A 19,387-nucleotide genomic window follows, 5' to 3' on the forward strand; every position below is an offset into this window, starting at 1 on the left:
GACTTTAATAGTGGCACAAAAAAAATTGTCCAGATTGGAATTGAGCCTGCCAGAAACGACTTTGAAGAATGGAGAAGGATGTCTTGCTAGGAATTCAAGAACCTTTTGGGCTGAAATTTCCATCTATGCCCACTGTTACACATGTGAAAAAAATAGATCAACAATTTTTTGGAAATGGATTTCACTATAAAAGTAAACGTTGAAATGTTGATACAAATGGTTGCACGCCAACAACAAGTCCTGTTGGTCAAGATAGGAAAACTTTGACCTTCAACGCCTTCTCTAACGAGTACAGTTTTCAAAGATCTCTCTTTTCTGTATGAAAGCAGGGGTGGGTCTTAATAGATCTCTCTAAATAGAGGCTCATTTTCCAGTAAATGCCATTTACTCATAACAATGTTTTTAAGATTAGGCACAAATGGGCGATATTCTGAAGAGTTGGTTCTCAGAAGTCTTAAGGCTTTGCCTTCGATAAAGCCTTTAAGATGTTTTAGTTCCCTTTGTGAGCCAGTAGATTGTATTGGTGCAATTCCCAGAGAAGGGGAATCGTGATTTTGTAAATCGAGGCTGTTTGAAGTGAATTTCTGTAAGCAAAGGATTCCTATAGACAGTTTTCATGTTCTAAAATTGAAAACTTTAAGAGCTGCCAGCATTTCAACCCTTGTCAGGCATAAGAGGTACAAAATGTAGATATGTTGACCAGCGCATTTTGAGTCTCAGATTTATGGCGGACGTGACATGAGTTAATGATCTCTGTTGTCGAAAAATATACACCTATCTCGTGATTTTTAGCAACATGTAGTCGCAAAAGTGTTTATCTAAATGCAAGTTTCTGCAGTACAGATATTCACTGGCCTGGATGAAAAAACTAAGCTCCAGATATTCCCACCATTTTCCGGCAGTCATATATGTTGCACCGCCCTTTTTTCTCAGGTGAAATGTGTCAAGGCTATAGATACTATTTTGTTCTGGTCAAGTGGCATTATTTAGAAACACTATCTCTCTTCCTGTGTCTCCAGATCGTTTCATGATTTCTTTAAAACGTTTTGCTGTTTTGCTCTATTCACCAGAATAATTGACTACACCAAGTGTCTTTAAGGTCAGTTTAATTGTACTGAAATAAACGCGATACCATGTTTTTCTTAGCTTGGTGATGACCGTTATTGGACGAGGCAAAGGGGAGAAGGAGGGAACAGAGAGGGACGTTCAACATTTTCCATACATTTTAAACATCTTCAACATTTATTTCGTCGATGCCAGTTGTCCTGATCAGGTGGCATTATCTAAATATGACCTCTCTTCTTGCATCTCCAGAGTGTTCCATGATTACTTTGAAAGCTTTTGCTGTGCTATTCACCGGACTGATTGAGTATGTTTATTGCCTTTGAGGTCAGTTTACAATTGTAACTGATACCATGTTTCTCTTAGTGACGACCACTATTGGGGGAGGTGGGGGGGAGGGAGGCGGCATTTCCTGTTTCTTTGTTTGCCAAATGTTTTCATTCTTAAAACAAAAATCTTTGACATCCATTCTATGCATGCCAATTGACCAAGACCAGACCGAGTGGCATAAGATTTCAGTTTCCGATATTTTATTGTTTTGTAGTACTTACAAAAATAATTTAAACACGATCTCTTTTCTTGCGTCTCCAGATTGTTCCACGAATTCCTCCAAATATTTTGCTGTGCTATTCGCTGGAATTCACTTGCTGTCTTTGGATGAAGTTCAAACATGCGAAGGCGTTTTGGTCTTTGCCTACGAACTCTACTGGAACGGGTTTCTGGCAACCAGCGAGCACTTTTCACAAGGTGTTGACCATCCGTGTTTTTATAGCCTGTTAAAAATGTGTCTGAGTTATCACAACGTAAAATGCAAACTTTGCAGCTTCCATCGGTATAGAAACTTTGCGCGAGCCTAAACCTATTCCTCAGGGTGGGTCAAATTCTCTAGGGTGCATGCAGCGTTTTACTGGGGCTATTTTCCGGAACAAGAAAACTATACAGATGGGTGATAATTATTTCGTCCTTTGAAAACTGCATTGACTGCTTTTGGCAAGCTGAGGGTTTTTAATCATCGTAGCGATGTCTGTTATCTGTAGATAGATGTAATAAGTATTCTCTGTGGTTTCATTTAGCAGTACAATGCAGTAACAGGTTTTGGACTTGCACATTAAGTATGGATTCCTTGTGAATGATTTAAGCTATGTATTACAATGAAGCTAATGGATTTTTTCTTTCATTTTTGCCTTGACATGGCCTATTTCAAATAGTTGTACATTAAAACAACGCTTCCATTAGCTTGCAGAGAGACTGGCTTAGTGAATGTAAACGATCTTTTGCAGAATTTTTGACCTTAATACCGGACTAGATATTTATAAAGAATATTGCTATTCTAGAAATTTCTTGTTGGCGTAAAATAGAGTAAGAATCAACCTTGTGCCTGTTGTGGTTTTCAACGTGTTGCTATTCATAGCATTGCTTTGTGTTTTTCTACAGATAGTTTGCACTGTCAATCCACAAAAATGCCAAAAAATAACACTAGTTACCTTCTTTCTATTCATTCTCCCAATCCATTTATGAATATGGCAGTATCCAGAAATAAATTAAATAGTAATTACCTTGTCAGTTGAGTCAGTGACCGTGCTCAACCACGTGTTTATACTTCAAGCATGCAATTGAAGGGGTGTGTGCAAAAAAGCCCTAAGTGACTCCAAGTCAATTTTCGGTAAAATAGCATTTTCTTGTTTCATGCAATTTTAGCACTATTCTTTCACTTAAAGAATGTGTACTGTCTTGGAAAATAAAAGAGAAAGCTATTGTCGTGCTCATGAAGATGTTTTACCCATAGAAATAGAAAACTTTGAATGAAATCAATGAAAACAGGAGAAATAAATAGCTAACTAGTGTCTGTAATATAGAACTAAACAACTGAAGCGTGAAAGAACCCGCGTTTCCTGTGTCACGTGGACTCCTAGTAGTGAAATCTAAAGTTATAACGCTTATATTTACTCGCAGACATTTAATTATTACCATTTGATATGTTTACTTGCTCAATAGATACTGTTATGGCCAGTGGTAGGGTTATAACCAGACGTATTCCACGTTGATCAGAAAGTGCGAGCCATTGGAAATATGTCCTGCTCCTTCTTATACGCAAGCACAATTTTTTTTCTTCCCCCATTCTCCGATCGGCTGACAAGGGCCTATCGTGATCCAATTTTATTCCTCTTTGGCTTTGTTTTTACGTAAACCTTTCTAGCCTGTAAGGAAGGAGGATCCATGTTTAGTCATCATTGTCCAAAGTTGTTTCCCATAAGATGAAAAACCAGTGAAACAAGAAAATGTTCCTCCTTAAGAAAGGTTTTAGGAGTTAGAATGTTTTTTACAACTAATATATTTCACTTCAATTATCATTATGGTCTGGATAAAAGTGCACAAACTAGTATTCATAAACAATGGACAACAAATTTGAGTTTGCAGACATGTCATGCAGACATGTTGAAGATGTTTAATGAACATTATTTACCTCAACTGGCACATCTGGGGAAAAAAACTGTGTATCTATGGTTTATCTAACCATAACAGTGCTTTAGCCAATCGGTTCAAAGGATATGATAAAAACAGGAAGCCGCAGCTCATGCTGGGCACATTTTTGTGATGTTGCACTGAAATTACGCCAAATAACGCGGCAGGAATCAGATATTTGAGAGACACGGCAACAAGTATGACCAACTTTCATGGTTAACTGTGATTACTTGATTACTTTCAGCAGTGCATAGTTTTGTAATTCATTTTCTTTTTCACACCAACTTTAGACCAGAAGATGCCAAATTAAACAAGATGCGGCATTATACAACGGCTATTTATTCCTGTGAACTCGGAGCAAGAGAGTTATCAAAGCATGCACTAAATATCCCTACTATTTAATTGGAAGAGCAGATGCCTTCTATGCATTCTTCTTAAAATGAAGTTTTTGATCGCTAAAAGAACGACTGCTTGCAAACCACACGTTTTGCAGCTCGCGATTTCCACGATGAATTAAATTTCTTGATAAACACTGCCAGGTCCAAGGCTGACCTTGGGTATCTACAGTGCAACCAGAAAATATGACCTGACCGGAAACCCAAGCTGATCCCAGACCAAGCCAATTACCCATTGGGAAACCTCGGGTAAATATTTTCACTGTTGAATAAATTTAAAATTTTAATGTTATTTTAAAATAATATGTAGAGCATATTCCATCAGGAAACATGGGTTCAATGTCTTGTAGTTAAAGTTTAATCAATACATGCACGCTGTATAGTCGGTGTACATCTGCGTTTTTTGTACAGTATGTAAAATAACTGAGAAAATAAGAATCATCAAGAAATCGAATTGCTCATTTTAAACAAAGCTTTAATTAACAAAAGTCATTCATTTAACAATTCTGGGAACTCAAGCCAGGGGCACTTCCTCAAGTTTTTGAGGGCATATTCGCTGAGCTTCATGTCCAAGTTTTCCTGGTCAGTGTCCTCGGCATCAGGAAGCTAACAGTCAAAAGAGAGAGAATCTTAACCTTCATGACCTCCACAAACCCACGACAATTGTTACATTGTATTACGACTTGGGGCCCTGTGCGCGCATTAGGCAAAATTGTGTTTTCAGTTCTGCGAAATAAGTTCGCAAGGTGATTCTCTAACCAACTTGTCAAACGTAAAAGGCACCAGAGTCCTGCTTCGGAGCATGATAAATTTTTGGCAGGCATAAAAACTGAGAGATTTTTCAAATTAATGCACCATGATTTATCTTGCTTTGATCTCTCTTTTACCTCTGATTTCGCCATGTGATTGACACTTTGTGGTCAACAAATATTTTACTGTTTTCGAGTGCGCCCACGGTTACCAAATTGAAAATTTGACTGAGACAATTTTTGTCACAATTTTGGTAGAGACAAACAAATTTTGTTGGCCTAGTGCGCACAGGCCCTTGCCTAAGTTGTGCACTTACCTTGCATTTAAACCGCTTAAGTTCAATGGCAGGCCATGCCAATGACACTAGACTTAAATCACTTTCTTCTACCATTGCTTCCATTGTCTTCTCGTCGAACTCTCCTTCTTCTATTTCTTTAATTTTTTTACATTGTTCCTCAACCCATTTCTTGTAATCGAATTAATCCTCTTCCCCGTTACCACTGATCTGATTGGAATCTTCCTTTTCCCCAACTTGTTCTTTTTCTTCACATTTCTTCAGCATTTGTTCAATCTTTTTGATTTGCTTTAGAATGCCTTTATGAAATTGAGGGATCTCTTCCTCCTCTGAGCTAGAGTTGCTCTCTGGCCTCACACATGTCAGGAGTTGCCTACAGACCGGTTTGTTGTTTGATTCAGCCATTTCTCCCTTGCGAATTAGCATGTGGCATCATATATATGCGCCCGCAGGAAAACGTCTTAGCAACGGATGTGTTATGACCACCCATTGTCCAAGAAGATTGTCTCATTAAATAAGATTTTATTCAGCCTAATAAATTCGTTTTGAAACGAATTTCTTGCAAAGGAGGGCATCCCGGAATAACTTTAACTACATATATAGAAAGTGGAATGAGCAAAGTCTTGATAGACATGTAGAAAGAGTGTGACCAGTTTGTAAACTTTGGCCCAGGCTTCGGGTGTGGTATTGTACATAATAATTTGTCTAGTCGCCCAATTAGATGAAAATACAGTCAAACCTCCGGTTGCGACCACCTCTCCTCAGCAACCAGTTTTCAAAAATACCAAAATTTTCCAAGTCAAATCACTATATTTGAAACCTTGTAAGCGATCATCTCTCATAAGCGACCGCAACCACTTTTAGAGCCAGAAATTTGAAATTTTCTTTTGTTTTTAACCTCCTGTAAGCGACCAGTGGAGAGATAATTGAACGAAAACTGGCTAAGGTGTTGTAACCGAATAGCTGGTTTTCGCATGACGTCACCAAAATTCGAACTACAAAACTATTGATCTTCCTGAGAATTTACTTAAATGATGCATAAGAGCAGCTGAAAACTCATATTCATGCAAATTTTCGCTCTGAATGGGTTGTGATACACTACGCTTGAATTTCTAAGCTTTTGTGTGACGCGGCATTTACATGACGGCCTAGATGCCATGATGGTTAAAAAAGTGACTTATTTCAGGGAACTTGGCCATCTGAACAGTTTATGTCTTAGAAAAAGTAATATTTTAATGTTTTAGAGTTCCTCAAGAGATTAATTCATGCTTTTGTAGCAAAACTCAGTGAGAGATGTTTCTGTTGGTTTCCGGCTGCTATGTTGGTACCCATACGGATGGGCACCAGCATGGCGTCTCCATACAAGTCTCAAAAAATTTGGGTAAAAAAATTTCTCCGCATATCTTGCATAAGAAAAATTGCTGTGACCAGAAATTTTGGCAAGAGTCTTTGCATATTTACCCTCTTTCATTTCCCAGATTCTGGACTTTATCTATTGACCGGTTTCGATTTTTATTTTGAGCTATTTCAAATTCTGTGACACTGAAAACCAGCAATCGCATTCCTGGATAGTACAAGAGACGGAAATTTCTCAATGGGAAGTACTGGATTTTTTCTCAAATCGACTTTTCACATGAATAAAGCATTTAAAACAGGGATAAGTCTCTACAGTCACCTTATGCTAATGAGGCAAAATTCTGACCTAATATGGTCTATGCTCTCGTAAGCAATCAACTCCCCTAAACGACCACTCAGACTTGACCTTTTGGGTGGTCGCTTACGAGAGGTTCAACTGTATACACATATGCAAGGTTGTTCAAGGTGAAACCCCTACCGTGGGTAGTGAAGATAGCAGAACAGATTGAGAACTATTTTGTAAGGTGTTTCCCTTTTCAATGGAGTTAGTGAAAAAAAACTTGCCCAGCAAGAGTACACAAAACAGGTGCTTTGCAATTTGTACCAAGTAGGTGGCTATTAACCCTTTGAATAAAGGTTTTGACCACACAAAAGTATCCTAACCTTGCCCCCTTTCCACCCATATCACTCAACCCTCCCTCCTTACATTTTAAATTGAAGCGAACAATCAGTGTCACCAGTGATTCTACTGATTTCATCCATTAAGACTTGCCTCGCACAATTCACAACACGAGACTGACTTATGGCTACGAATTCTAGTGAGAACACCACTGATGAACAACTGGTTGCTTTAAATGAAACACCACAACCCCACGATCCTTACTGTTTTGTGGACCCTGACAAAGAATTTGAGTTTCAGAGCTCTAGCTCTTCTCTGGAAGATTTTCAAGGCTTCACTCGTCTAGACTGCCGACATGCAAGGCGTCAACTTCTTTTCCGAAGGCCTTATGTAGAAGTAAGCGTGAGTTCGAGTGATGATGAAGAGGATGATTTTTCAGGGTACACCAGGGAGGAAATATTTTTCCCAGAGGGTAGCAACAGTCGTGAGTTTTGTGAAAACCGTGGTGTAAGCACATCAAGTTCCAACCACAGCTATGATTTGGTGTCTGACCCTGGGCTGAAGGGAAGCCGGAAAAGGAAAAAAATCCCAAGAGGTGGCAGAGGAATGTGAGGAAGAGGGCCAGAGCTGAGGGTACCTGCCTGCACCGGCTAAATGTGGAGCATCTGAAATCTCCTCCTGCCTTAACACCTTCTTCAACCGTTTTCGCATAGGCGCGCATTCCCTCGTGAGTTATTGAGATAGCTGCGGAGGCCAAAATAAGAACCTCACAATTCTTGGAATGTTAAGCGACCTTCATCTGGCCAATGTTTATCAATCAATTGACCACATCTACTTGGAGAGAGGCCACACCTACCTCGAGAATGACCGTGACTTTGGCATTATTGAAAAAAGGAAACAGAGTGCTGAAGTCTATATTCCATCCCAATGGTACCAAGTTGTTGGAGAAGCAAGCATGAAGAAGCCGTTTCAGGTAGTGGAAATGCAACAGGAAGACTTCCTCAATTTCAAGGGCGCTGTGGCACAGAGATATGCTCTACAGAACAAACATCGTGACGGCAACCGCGTCCTTTTGAGAGAAATCCACTGGCTCAATTTTGGTTGGAGGGCAGAGATGGATCGTGATGGAAGAAAAATTATGGTCCATCATCCCTATGAAGTGTGGATGAGGACATCCTTTTCATCAGAGGAGCCCTGGATCAAAGTACACCTTATTAAAAGGGACAGCAGCGAAAATAACATCATTGCAAGTCCACCGGCACAGCTTTACCACAGCCAGATTCCCCTCAAGCCAGGCAAATTAAAGGATCTCAAGAAAATTGCATCCCAGCATGTACTACCCAATTATCGTGGATTTTATCTTTGTCTGAGAGGTGGAGGTGAAGGTGAAGAAAGTGACGATGACACCCAATACTCTGGCTCTGACTGTTCTGCATCAAATTAGGGTGGTTTATTATATGCTTAATTTTTAGGCCCACACAGAGGTTTAAGGATGGAGAATGGTTCTGTAGAAATACAGGAAATCAAGAAAAGTCAGAGCGCTTTGGAATAAGTCATGTATTCGTTGTTGTGTTTTCAATTCCGTCAAGGGGCCTCCACTACTTTACTGAAAGGTCATGGAATCTCAATTTATTTGTTTATTTGATTTTTTTTTTAAGTTTCGGGTAAAACTTTGTCTTGGTGAACAACACGTAAAAATATTGAAATGTAAATCTGGAAATAGTTAATCGTGTTAATGTTGTTAGACGCTGTTGACATTTCAAAACGTCAATGATGTTAATTAATAAGTTTCGGTGATCCTGTTTTTAGAAATCAATAGCTGGTTTTCACATGACGTCACCAAAATTCAAACTACAAAACTATTGATCTTCCTGAGATGTTACTTAAATGATGTATAAGTGCATCTGAAAACTAATATTCATGCAAATTTTTGCTCTGAATGGGTTTTGTGATACACTACGCTTGAATTTCTAAGCTTTTGCGTGACGCGGCATTTACATGACAGCCTAGATGCCATGATGGTTAAAAAGGGACTTATTTTGGGGAACTTGGCTATCTGAACAGTTTATGTCTTAAAAAAAGTAATATTTTAATGTTTTAGAGTTCCTTGAGAGATAAATTCACGCTTTTGTAGTAAAACTCGGTGACAGATGTTTCTGTTGGTTTCCGGCCGCTATGTTGGTGCCCATACAGATGGGCACCAGCATGGCGTCTCCATAGTCTCAAAAAATTTGGGTAAAAAAATTTCTCCGCATATCTTGCATAAGAAAAATTGCTGTGACCAGAAATTTTGGCGAGAGTCTTTGCATATTTACCCTCTTTCATTTCCCAGATTCTGGACTTTATCTATTGACCGGTTTCGATTTTTATTTTGATCTATTTTGAATTGCGTGACACTGAAAACCAGCAATCGCATTCCTGGATAGTACAAGAGACAGAAATTTCTCAATGGGAAGTACCGGATTTTTTCTCAATTCGACTCTTCACATGAATAAAGCATTTAAAACAGGGATAAGTCTCTTCAGTCACCTTATGCTAATGAGGCAAAGAACTGATGTAAACTAATTATAAGTGGGCTGACCTTATATGGTCCAGTTATTGTTATTGTTACTGTTACCGTTTCTGTTACTGTTACTGTCTTGTTTGATTTGCTTTAATTTTAATTAATGCTAATAATAGCAATTGCAAATTAAAAATAAGTAATTATTACAATAATAAATTATTAAATGATTAATAATATTAGTTACGCGCTTTATGAACATTTATCAAGGTATCGTTTCGCAAATGACCATTTTTTTTTGCATGACGAATAAATGTGATGTGAGACAGGAAATGAAGAGTCATTTCTATTTTAAGCATGAAGCATGAATAGCGCATTTTCTTTGAAGTGCTGGAATTATCTTCGCAGTATTCAACATTCATAGTCCAGCGGGTCCCCTCCTTGGCTGAAGGTCTGGATCCGCCACTGGCGTTTGAGCTTGTATCGTATATACTATATTGTATATCGTATATCACACTACAAGGTAACGCAACTTTTGGTGAGTGTGCTTGCTTGAAAGGTCTCTCAAAGGTCTCTCCTGTTCCAAACCCCAATCGCACTCTTAAAGCCAACAAAAAACGCAAATTTCCCAGCTAAAATGCCGCACCGACTGTTATATTCTATGTAGAGATCTGCGGAAGGATAACTTCATGCTTAAATTAGAAATGACTCTTCATTTCCTGTCAGGCATCACATTTATCCGTCACGCAAACCAGACTTATACCCGTTTTGCCTTTCTGCCTAGCTCATTAAAATTAAATGCAGACTTCACACTGAACTCAGATCCAAATTTTAATTTAAGCATAGCGAAGTAAAGCCGATAGCCAGTAGCGGAAAACTATGGCGAAAATATTGTGAAGCCATGTGAAGTGTTTGTTTCCTATGTGAACTCGTAACAGTCTCTACACCACATCATCTCTCATCGTCTCTGTCTTTCACGGCCTATGTTTCGCAAAGTACCATTTTGCAAAGTACCATTTCGCAAAGTACCCTTTCGCAAAGTACTATTTTGCAAAGTACCAATTCGCAAAGTACCGTTTCGCAAAGTACCATTTCGCAAAGAACCATTTCATTTCGTTTCGTTTCGCAAAGTACCATAAGCCTCCGTCGTCCCATAGAGGTGAGCCGGGCTGATATCTCCTTTGGATAGGAAAGGGGGATCGGAGCTCCCGTCTCCTTCCTCCCCACCACCCCCCAATAGGAAAGCTTGATACTCAGGCTACGAGCTTTGTTTTGGTCATGTGCGAACACATTTTTATTTTTCAAACATTTCAAAATCCACAGGCTACCGTTGACCTCAGTTAGGTTCTTTTTCCTGAGGTTTGTCTTGAAGCATCGAATCGGTTGTTCCACATTCTACAGTCAACTCCAACCCTTGGTGCAGGAAAGAGGGGTACTTAATGGATATGGTTGCTAATCAAGTCAATAAGCAAAATAGACTTCACCTGGGAATAACAGTATTTCTATTTCTGTTAATGATTCTTAACTTTGGACAAAGACATCACCATGTTCTGGGCGTAGGACTGGATACCGGTAATTCCTGGAATAATTTTGCACCTTTTTTTAAAAATGCTAGGACCCTATTATAATATCCATTCTTTTGCCTTGGTCATCTGCCTTTCATACGATTGGATACCAGAGCGGAGTCATGGATAAACTTCCTGATGAAATTCTGCTAAGAATATTTTCCTTCATCCATTTTGCAGAGCGAATAATTTTGCGCACAGTGTCCTGGAGGTGGAGTTCTCTCCTCTACGATCACTCTTTGCTAAGAAATATCTCTGTAACCAAGTCGTACTGCGTGGATCATCAACTCACATCTTTGTTCACCGCTTCAAAAAGGCTCATCACAGTCGACTTCTTTAATAGTCTTTCATTGAATGGGTCCTGAATATTGCTAGCGGGGCTGAGCAGGCTGAGACACCTCACTTTGACAGGGACCAGGGTCACGGACAAAATTTTATCAAGCATCCTACAAGCTAGCGGCGAGCTTTAGAACTTCACTTGACCGGAACTCGAATCAGCGAGATGTGTGTACCTTACATAACGGGCCTTAGGAAACTTAGGTATATTGCTTTCCCCCCTGAAGGTGTCTGTGGATTCAGCAAGAGAGCCGTACTGGTAATTGTAAAAGGCTGCCCGTCCCTGACAACACTGGATTGTCAAGAGGGTTACTTTTCTGACCAGGAGGAGATCGCACAGATTGTCAGGAACAACAGCCAACTCACCGGCTTAATCTTCCCCTATGCATTTATTGATGACAACACGTTTATGTTTGTCACTGGATGCTTAAGGAACTTGACATATATTTGTGTGTGCAAGACAAGCGTTACACAAGCATGTGTGAACAGAATGAAAAGCAGTAAGCCTTGTTTAGACATTTGTTGGAACGTAAACCATTCACCGTAACATAACTGTAACATTTTAGTTGCAGACATAGTTAAGAAATAGTGTAGGTTTTGTTGTTGATAATTGTTACAAATAGTTTAGTTGATGTTATTGGCCACACATGGTTGCGTAACCCTTTCTTACATATACCTAATTTTTCATGGCCTCTTTTATTTTTCCTGAGAAATATGGCGGTTTCTAATCCAGTTTTTATCAGATGCAATTTTGAGTGGAACTGCACTGAAATTGATAACCTGAACTACTTAGGTACATTTTTGTACCGTTGAGTCGCTGAGCAGATGTGGACATGTTTGAGCATTTGCATGCAATCCACAGAACTCCTTGTTGTTTATTTAGTTCATTTCAGAAATTCTGACTTTTTCTAGCCAAAGTTAGTAAAGTTGGCAATTTTCCCTGAAGTAAAGCTTCTTTTTATAAAAATAAATATTTATTCCTAGTTCTTCCTCAGTAATAGTGTGGAAATGCGTCAACCTAGCCTAGCAGGCGTTTGATTTATAATCAGGCAGGGAGCCGGACTAACTGGGAAACAGTATGCGAAAAAACGGTGAGTGGTTTGGATTTCTTCAACAGCATCAACTCTCTGACCCACCCTGATTGTGTTTTCACTAGGACAATTTTGGCTAGATAAAGTCGGAAAAGTCTGGAAATGCAGACAAAACAGTTTGTTTAGAGTTTCGCGAGTTAAAAATACACGCTGTTTTTTCCAGAAAAAACAAGCAATTTACTTGTCAATATAACCGGAAATTCATGCCAAGTTAAACTACCTGGCGAGATGGTATAACTTGTCCTGCTAAATGCTGCACCCAATCACACTGAGCGTAGTGGCAGATGGCTGTCAAAGAATCCAGCAATAGTATTTACCAGACGCTCGTATCGCGGTTCAGTTTGCGAAACTGAACTTTTAAAATGGCAGATGAGTTCAGTACTCCTTCTCATTTATTTCAGTTCACCATTCCAATGGTCCCGTTAGATTCTCCAGCTCCTTGGCCAGGACCCTACCTATGACACAGCATTGACATGCAGAGCGAGTTCTTGCATTACAACATTTCGTTGAATCTTCTTCATTTTGGGGCACATTAACCAAATCCTCTGGAAGAAATACCTTCTCCTTCGCATAAATATAGGTAGAAAAGCACTTCCTATCTCAGCCTTTTTGCAACTTGCACACTCTTCTGGGTTAACTTTCCAGTGAAAGCAGATGTCATGCTTGACTAGCAAATGTTGGTCTGTAAACTAACACTTAGAAAGAATGTACAAAGGCACGGACATAACATTTAAGTGTTACGCGTTGGTTAAACAAATGGCAAACGGAAAAAACTTACTTAGAAGTGGTTTAACCAAATTGCAAACAAGCTGGAACGTTTGATTCAGGGAACAGAAATGTTCTCTTCAAATATTATTTGCGTACTGTTTGAAACCATTTGGTTGAACCAGAATTGAGGCCTTTCTAGAACCCATGCAACCTTCCTTCTATGGGATATTGCTTCAAAGCACAGCAACTATATTCTGGTAATGTTATTATCGATTTGCAGTTCTTTGGGACTAAACCGGACCGCTCCCCCCAGAGACACCCATTTCCGGTATGCACGCAGGCGATCAGAGGCACAAAACAACATTTTAAGTGGATTGAAGGTGCTTGTAGACGGTTTTAGGTGGTTTTAGGTCGTTGTAGGTCATTGTAGGTGGCTTTAGGTGATTGCATGTTTTAGTATTTATCTCTCATGAAAACAACCAAAACACCTTCAGGAATGTTAAGCGAGACAACCGGCGTAGTGAAAACACGTCCGATGTCACATACCCGCGGCAAACTGGCCATGGTTACAAGGTGCAAAGACTCGGTCATAATAATAATATTAATAGGTACTTTATTTATATAGTGCTATAGTTCATGTGTTTAAGTGTTTTGGTAAAGCAAAAAGACAATTCTCCAAGCATTTCGCAGTTAAAATTTTATGTAAGATTACACATTCACACCATAAAAACCTTAATTTGAATGTTTTTATTTAGCCCGAATTTATGAATTTCTGTTTACAAAGACTAGACTTCTTGGCCTCGTTTTCCTTGAAAGCGACGCTAAAAGCTGAAAAGAACAATAAGCTCTCGTAAAATAAAACCCAGGCAAAAGTTGTGTCCTTCGCAGCCATAATGTGGTTGGTCACACAATGCTTCTCCTCGTTAAGAAAAAACAGCCTGAAGAATAGTGAAATCTACCCTTTCGTCATATCTTCCAGCATGTATTCAAAAAATTTCTTCAGACAAACTGCGAGACTTGAAGGCAACTTGATAAAACCTGTTCTATATTGGGAACAGACTGAAATCATTTGTCTGTTGAAGATTATCAAGCTGTGATCATTTGATCTGGCATCTGGAACATTACTTCACAGTGTGACATCTGGCAAGACTCATGTGAACACCGCTCGGTAATGGTCGTGAACTTTCCGTATTTAACTGTAAAGAGGGTCTTTTCAGTAGGCTTATACGACAGCTTATATGCATCTCTAGATACCAGACCTCTTCAAAGAAAAGAAACACAATGGTGGACAAATTCCTCGAAGGTTGTATGCACTGCGAGGCAATTACCACCTCAATTGCAGCATGAGCAGTCATCACCTCGTTCCCAGGGTCTCTCATCTTACCGCCCCCTGGAGCGAGCGAAGAGAGACCCTGGTTGGGTCTGGTCACGTGCCACTTTGACAATTGAGAACATCAGGGAGGGGTCCTCTGTAATCAGCAATTTGTTGCGTTGAGCTTTGTCGAATTCAAACTATCGCGCTGTGACTGCCATTACCCGTGGCGTTTATTAATACTTAGTATATTCTCAGCTCCGACTATTGCATTTCTAGCTCTCTAATTGGCTCAAAAACTCCGACTATGAGCCATTAGTCGGAGTTTTACCTAATATGGAAAATAATGCGCCAAGTTTAAAAATTTTCCGCACGAAGTTTTTAACTTCAGCTCTCCATAATGGCCGATACTGGCAGGTTTCAGGAGCTGTCTCCCTCTAAACTTCAAGAGATATTAGACAATGCTATCCCAGAAAAAACGAAGAAAGCCACAAAGTTCGGCATGAACATATTTAATGGTACGTATGTGGGAGTTTTACTCAAAAACTAGCAACAATTGTTACGTTCACTGTCGATATTTTGATAATTTATTCGTAACAACGACAAAAATTCTTACCTCGTTATTTACAGAATGGCTGTCAAGTCCTGTTGCCACAAAATTTTCGAAACGAATTGAAGACATGTCCAAAGAGGAGCTAAATGAATGCCTTAAATGTTTCTACACCTCCGCAAGGAAGAAAGACGGGAGGTATTACAAAAACACATCCATGAAGTCCATTCGAGCCGCCATAGATCGCTTTCTTCGCTCGCCACCAAACAACAAGCCTTTTTCTATCATCTCCGACGCTGTGTTTACCGAAGCCAATAAAGTTTTGGATGCCTTTGTAAAGGATCTCAGAAAGACGGGTAAAATAGCTGGAGTTGTCCATAAGAAAGCAGTGTCAAAAGATCAAATCCAGAGGCTCTTTGAAAGCGGCGAACTTGGGCCGGCCGACAGTCAAAATCCAGCCCAACTGCAGAGAACGGCATGGTTTTATCTCACCCTTTTCTTCGGATGACGAGGAAGAGAAAATCAGCGGCAGTTGAACCCTGGAATGCTCTCCCTAAGAACAACGCCTAGAGGTGTCGAGTATTTTGAGTTAAACAGACGACAGCCTGGTTCACTGCGCAGCACAAAAAATCAAGGCGGCCTTGGAGACTCTGAGGATGAATCCGACGCGAAGATCTTTGCCGTTGCTGGTTCTCAGAGGTGCCAAGTGAAAACAATCAAAAACTACCTACATCACCTGAACCTGAGTTCCGAAGCTCTTTTCCAAAAACCAAGAGACGGCCAAAGTCAGAAATTCAGTCCAACAGATGACAAAATCTGGTATTGCAACTCGCCGGTTGGCTCGAGCATGCTGGACAACATGTTGAAAAATATGAGCAGGCGAGCTGGCATAGAGCCCCATCTAACCAACCACTGCCTCAGGGCGACAGCAGTTACAGTTCTGTCTGACCATAACTGTGAAACCAGACACATAAAGTCTGTTACGGGACACAGATCAGACCAGGCGGTGGAATCGTACAATGATCGCCCATCCATAGAACAGCAAAAGAAGATGTCGCACGTTCTCAGTGATTTTGTCTCAGCCGGAGCCTCTGAAGCTTCCCCATGCACTGGTATCTCTGCAGCTGAGAAAGAAAACCAATGCCACGGCCAGCAAGAACGGCAACCTCAAAGTGAAGGGACAGTTTTAGTCCAAAATCAGTTCGTAAACACCGAGGTTCGGCAAAGTGAGCGAAGAAGCTTTCCGCAGGTTTTCTTCAACTGCAATGTCCAAGTTCACAACTACTACGGAGGCGGAGAATCAGGAAAATCTTCCTGAACTTTGAACACTATTTAAACACTTGAAAGCTTCCGAAGCGGTCTTTTCCCCTTGCATTTGAACGGTTGAATATTTCAAGGTTGATTTTGTTTAACAGTTGACCACAGTTTGTCGTTTGTGAAGCTGTCAAATTTCATTCAGCTCATTCAGTGATGTAATAATCAGGTGATCACGGCGCGCATGTGACCGGAAGTTGTATGTTTTTTTCACCGCTTTGTAAAATTGTTGAAATAAAAATCGGCGGCAAAAACCCAATTTGAGAATATACTAAAACAATTATTCCATTCGACCTTGTTGGATATGAAGTGATCATAACCAACTCGCGCTACGCGCTCGTTGGTTATTAATCACTTCATATCCAACGCGGTCTCATGGAATAATTGTTAATTAGCTTTCAGGTTGAAATTTCAAATAATATCTATTCCAACATTTACCTAAAGGTTAAGCAAGTCTGTCTTGAGGCAATTTAGTGGTCTTGATTTTCAGTGTTGCCGTCTCACCCACTGGATTTATGGAAAGTCAGTCATTTCAACTGTGGATGTGGAGCAGCGCAATTTCATCCCGTAGTAATTGTTTTTTCTTTGAATGCACTTGATCAAATTGATGCAAAAAACATGAGAATGTCTCTAGGAAAACGTATAGCTTTCTCAAAGTAAAGCTACGGCAGTGTCTGAAGAAAAACTGGACGAAGATAGATATGATATTCGTGCAACGCACTGTGCTTGCAAACAGTTCTAATCAAATAGTCGGGCCCGGCATCACTTGCGGCGTCACAATATAAAATGCAAGTAAGCAATATGTTCACGGAATATTTTAATCTTTGTCCCTGGAGAGCCAATACTCAGAGCCTTAAAACATATCTTGCAATAGAAACGAACCTAAACAAAGTATAAGCACGGCATGGCAAATTTATACAGAGGTGTCACTCTGAGAAGCGACATGCAGTTTACAGCGGAAACCATGCAGACCTACGATCTCTTAAAATATGCTGTAACACAATCAAACGACTCCACTCTACCTATAATTTCCATTTCTTCTAATAACACAGCATAAAAAGTGCCCCTCAGAAACACGCGTGAAGTAAAGAAAGGTCGAAAAATCGAAAATTAAATGACAATGTGCACAATTGTCACGAACCGTTGGAGTCACGTACACTAATTTATTAACGACACAGTAAAAATTATAGTTTTCTTTTTCTACTTCTAGCCTCCTTTCGGTCGAAGATAAATCCAGTTTATCACCAACGACGGCGAAATGCATACCGCGACGAGTTTGTTGTATTATCCTTCGTGCTCTGCAAAGTTCGGGCCCCGACGGCGTGGTGAAGCTTCAATAGATCTTTTCAACCTTTGACGCTCCTTTCGAAGTGATCTTAGCTTTCAGTGATCAATTAAAAGGCCCTGAATTCTCTAGAATTATTTAATCGCCGTTCACAAGACCTACACTTCATTCTGAGGTAAAGCTGAGTCAAAGATCTTCCATACACAGCCTCGGTCGCGGTGTGTAATTCTCTATTCGCCTTTTTGAAGAGATTTTTACAATATGTAACGTCCTTCACTGAACCATACAACCTTCAGCAACTTGGATTTCTGCTATTAGATGATGGATAAGTTTTCCTCGGCGTTTGCAGAATATTACCTCCGGACATTGCCGCAGAACATATTGTTCTTGGTTTACTTTGGTGACAACACATCCCGCACTCCCGTGGGCTAAGTATAGACAAAATTCCTACTAGGCCACCCATCCCTTCACTAATTTAATTGTCATCTCCCAGATTCTGGGAGACACGTGACCAGACCCAACCAGGGTCTCTCTTTGCTCGCTCCAGGGGGCGGTAAGATGAGAGACCCTGGGAACGAGGTTGCGGTCATCATGGCGTCGTTACGAGCAGTTGTGTGCTATTTCGCTCTGTTCACTTTTGCTATTTTCTACATAAAAAAGCAAGCCTTCTGCAGTTCAAACGCGTTATACGATATGGAGCAAAGCCAGGGTTTACAAGAAACCTTTATCTACTCTTCGCTTTGGTCCTACCGCCAGATAAATGGAATTGGGCATCGAACATTGATAACTTCTCTAATTCAGCTCTTGCTTCTCCTATCAGGCGATATCGAAACTTGTCCTGGACCGATCGACAGGTGTGGCTCGTGCTTAAAAGCTTTGAAGAAAAGACAAAGCAGGATGGCTTGTCCGCAATGTCATTTGAAGTTTCACCTGAAATGCTTCTGCTTCGATGATAGCGGAGTCATCTGCAACTCTTGTCTGTTTAACAACACCCAAGATCGAGCTGACCAAGATCAACAAGATGCACAACGATATGTCATCCCCGAACTTAGCGAGCTTCTCTCTAAAAAGGGCCTTAAAATTCTGCATCAAAATATTAGAGGTTTATTGCCAAACAAAAGTATCATCTGTCAAATCCTGGATGGCTTTAGGAACATACACATCTTTTCGGTCAGTGAAACACATTTATCCACTGAAAGCGAAGCCGAGGTTCAAATTGAAGGTTACACGTTTACTGCAAAGTCAAGGGCTTCTGGTCAAGGTGGAGGTGTTGGTGTTTATATTTCTTCATCTATTCCCTTTCAAAGATGAATGGATCTGGAACAAGAGGATATTGAATGCATCTGGATTGAAATTTTATTTCCTAAAACCAAAAGTTTTCTAGTTGGAATTATTTACCGCCCTCCAGATTCTTCTAAACATCTCTGTGCAAATTTTAATTGCAAATTTGAATCAATGCTTTCGACAATATCAGCTGAAAACAAGGAATATATTCTCTCAGGCGACATTAACTGTAATTTTTTGGTGTCCTCGGATCACAAAGAAATGAAATCCATTCTCACCTATTTTGGTCTGAAACAACTCATTACCACCCCCACGAGAATTACGCGTGAGTCCAAGACCCTAATTGATGTTATTTGCAGCAATGTACCACATAACATCTCTTCGGTGAAAGTAATTCCAGCTGGCCCGAGTCATCATGAGCTCATTGGATGTGCTCGCAAGCTAAACAATGCTAAGTTCAATCTGCAAATCATTACTTGCCGAAATTTTGCTAACTATGACC

The 19,387-nt window shown here is 40.1% G+C and overlaps 1 pseudogene; it reads left to right on the forward strand.

Moving 5' to 3' along the window:
* Positions 1-14,704: 14,704 nt before the first annotated feature.
* On the forward strand, positions 14,705-16,379 carry LOC149099805 (uncharacterized protein KIAA1958 homolog; annotated as a pseudogene).
* Positions 16,380-19,387: the final 3,008 nt, after the last annotated feature.

The sequence above is a fragment of the Orbicella faveolata genome, unplaced genomic scaffold, assembly GCF_042242905.1.
Source record: "Orbicella faveolata isolate gen_17 unplaced genomic scaffold, um_ofav_v1 contig_46, whole genome shotgun sequence".
Classification (NCBI taxonomy): domain Eukaryota; kingdom Metazoa; phylum Cnidaria; class Anthozoa; order Scleractinia; family Merulinidae; genus Orbicella; species Orbicella faveolata.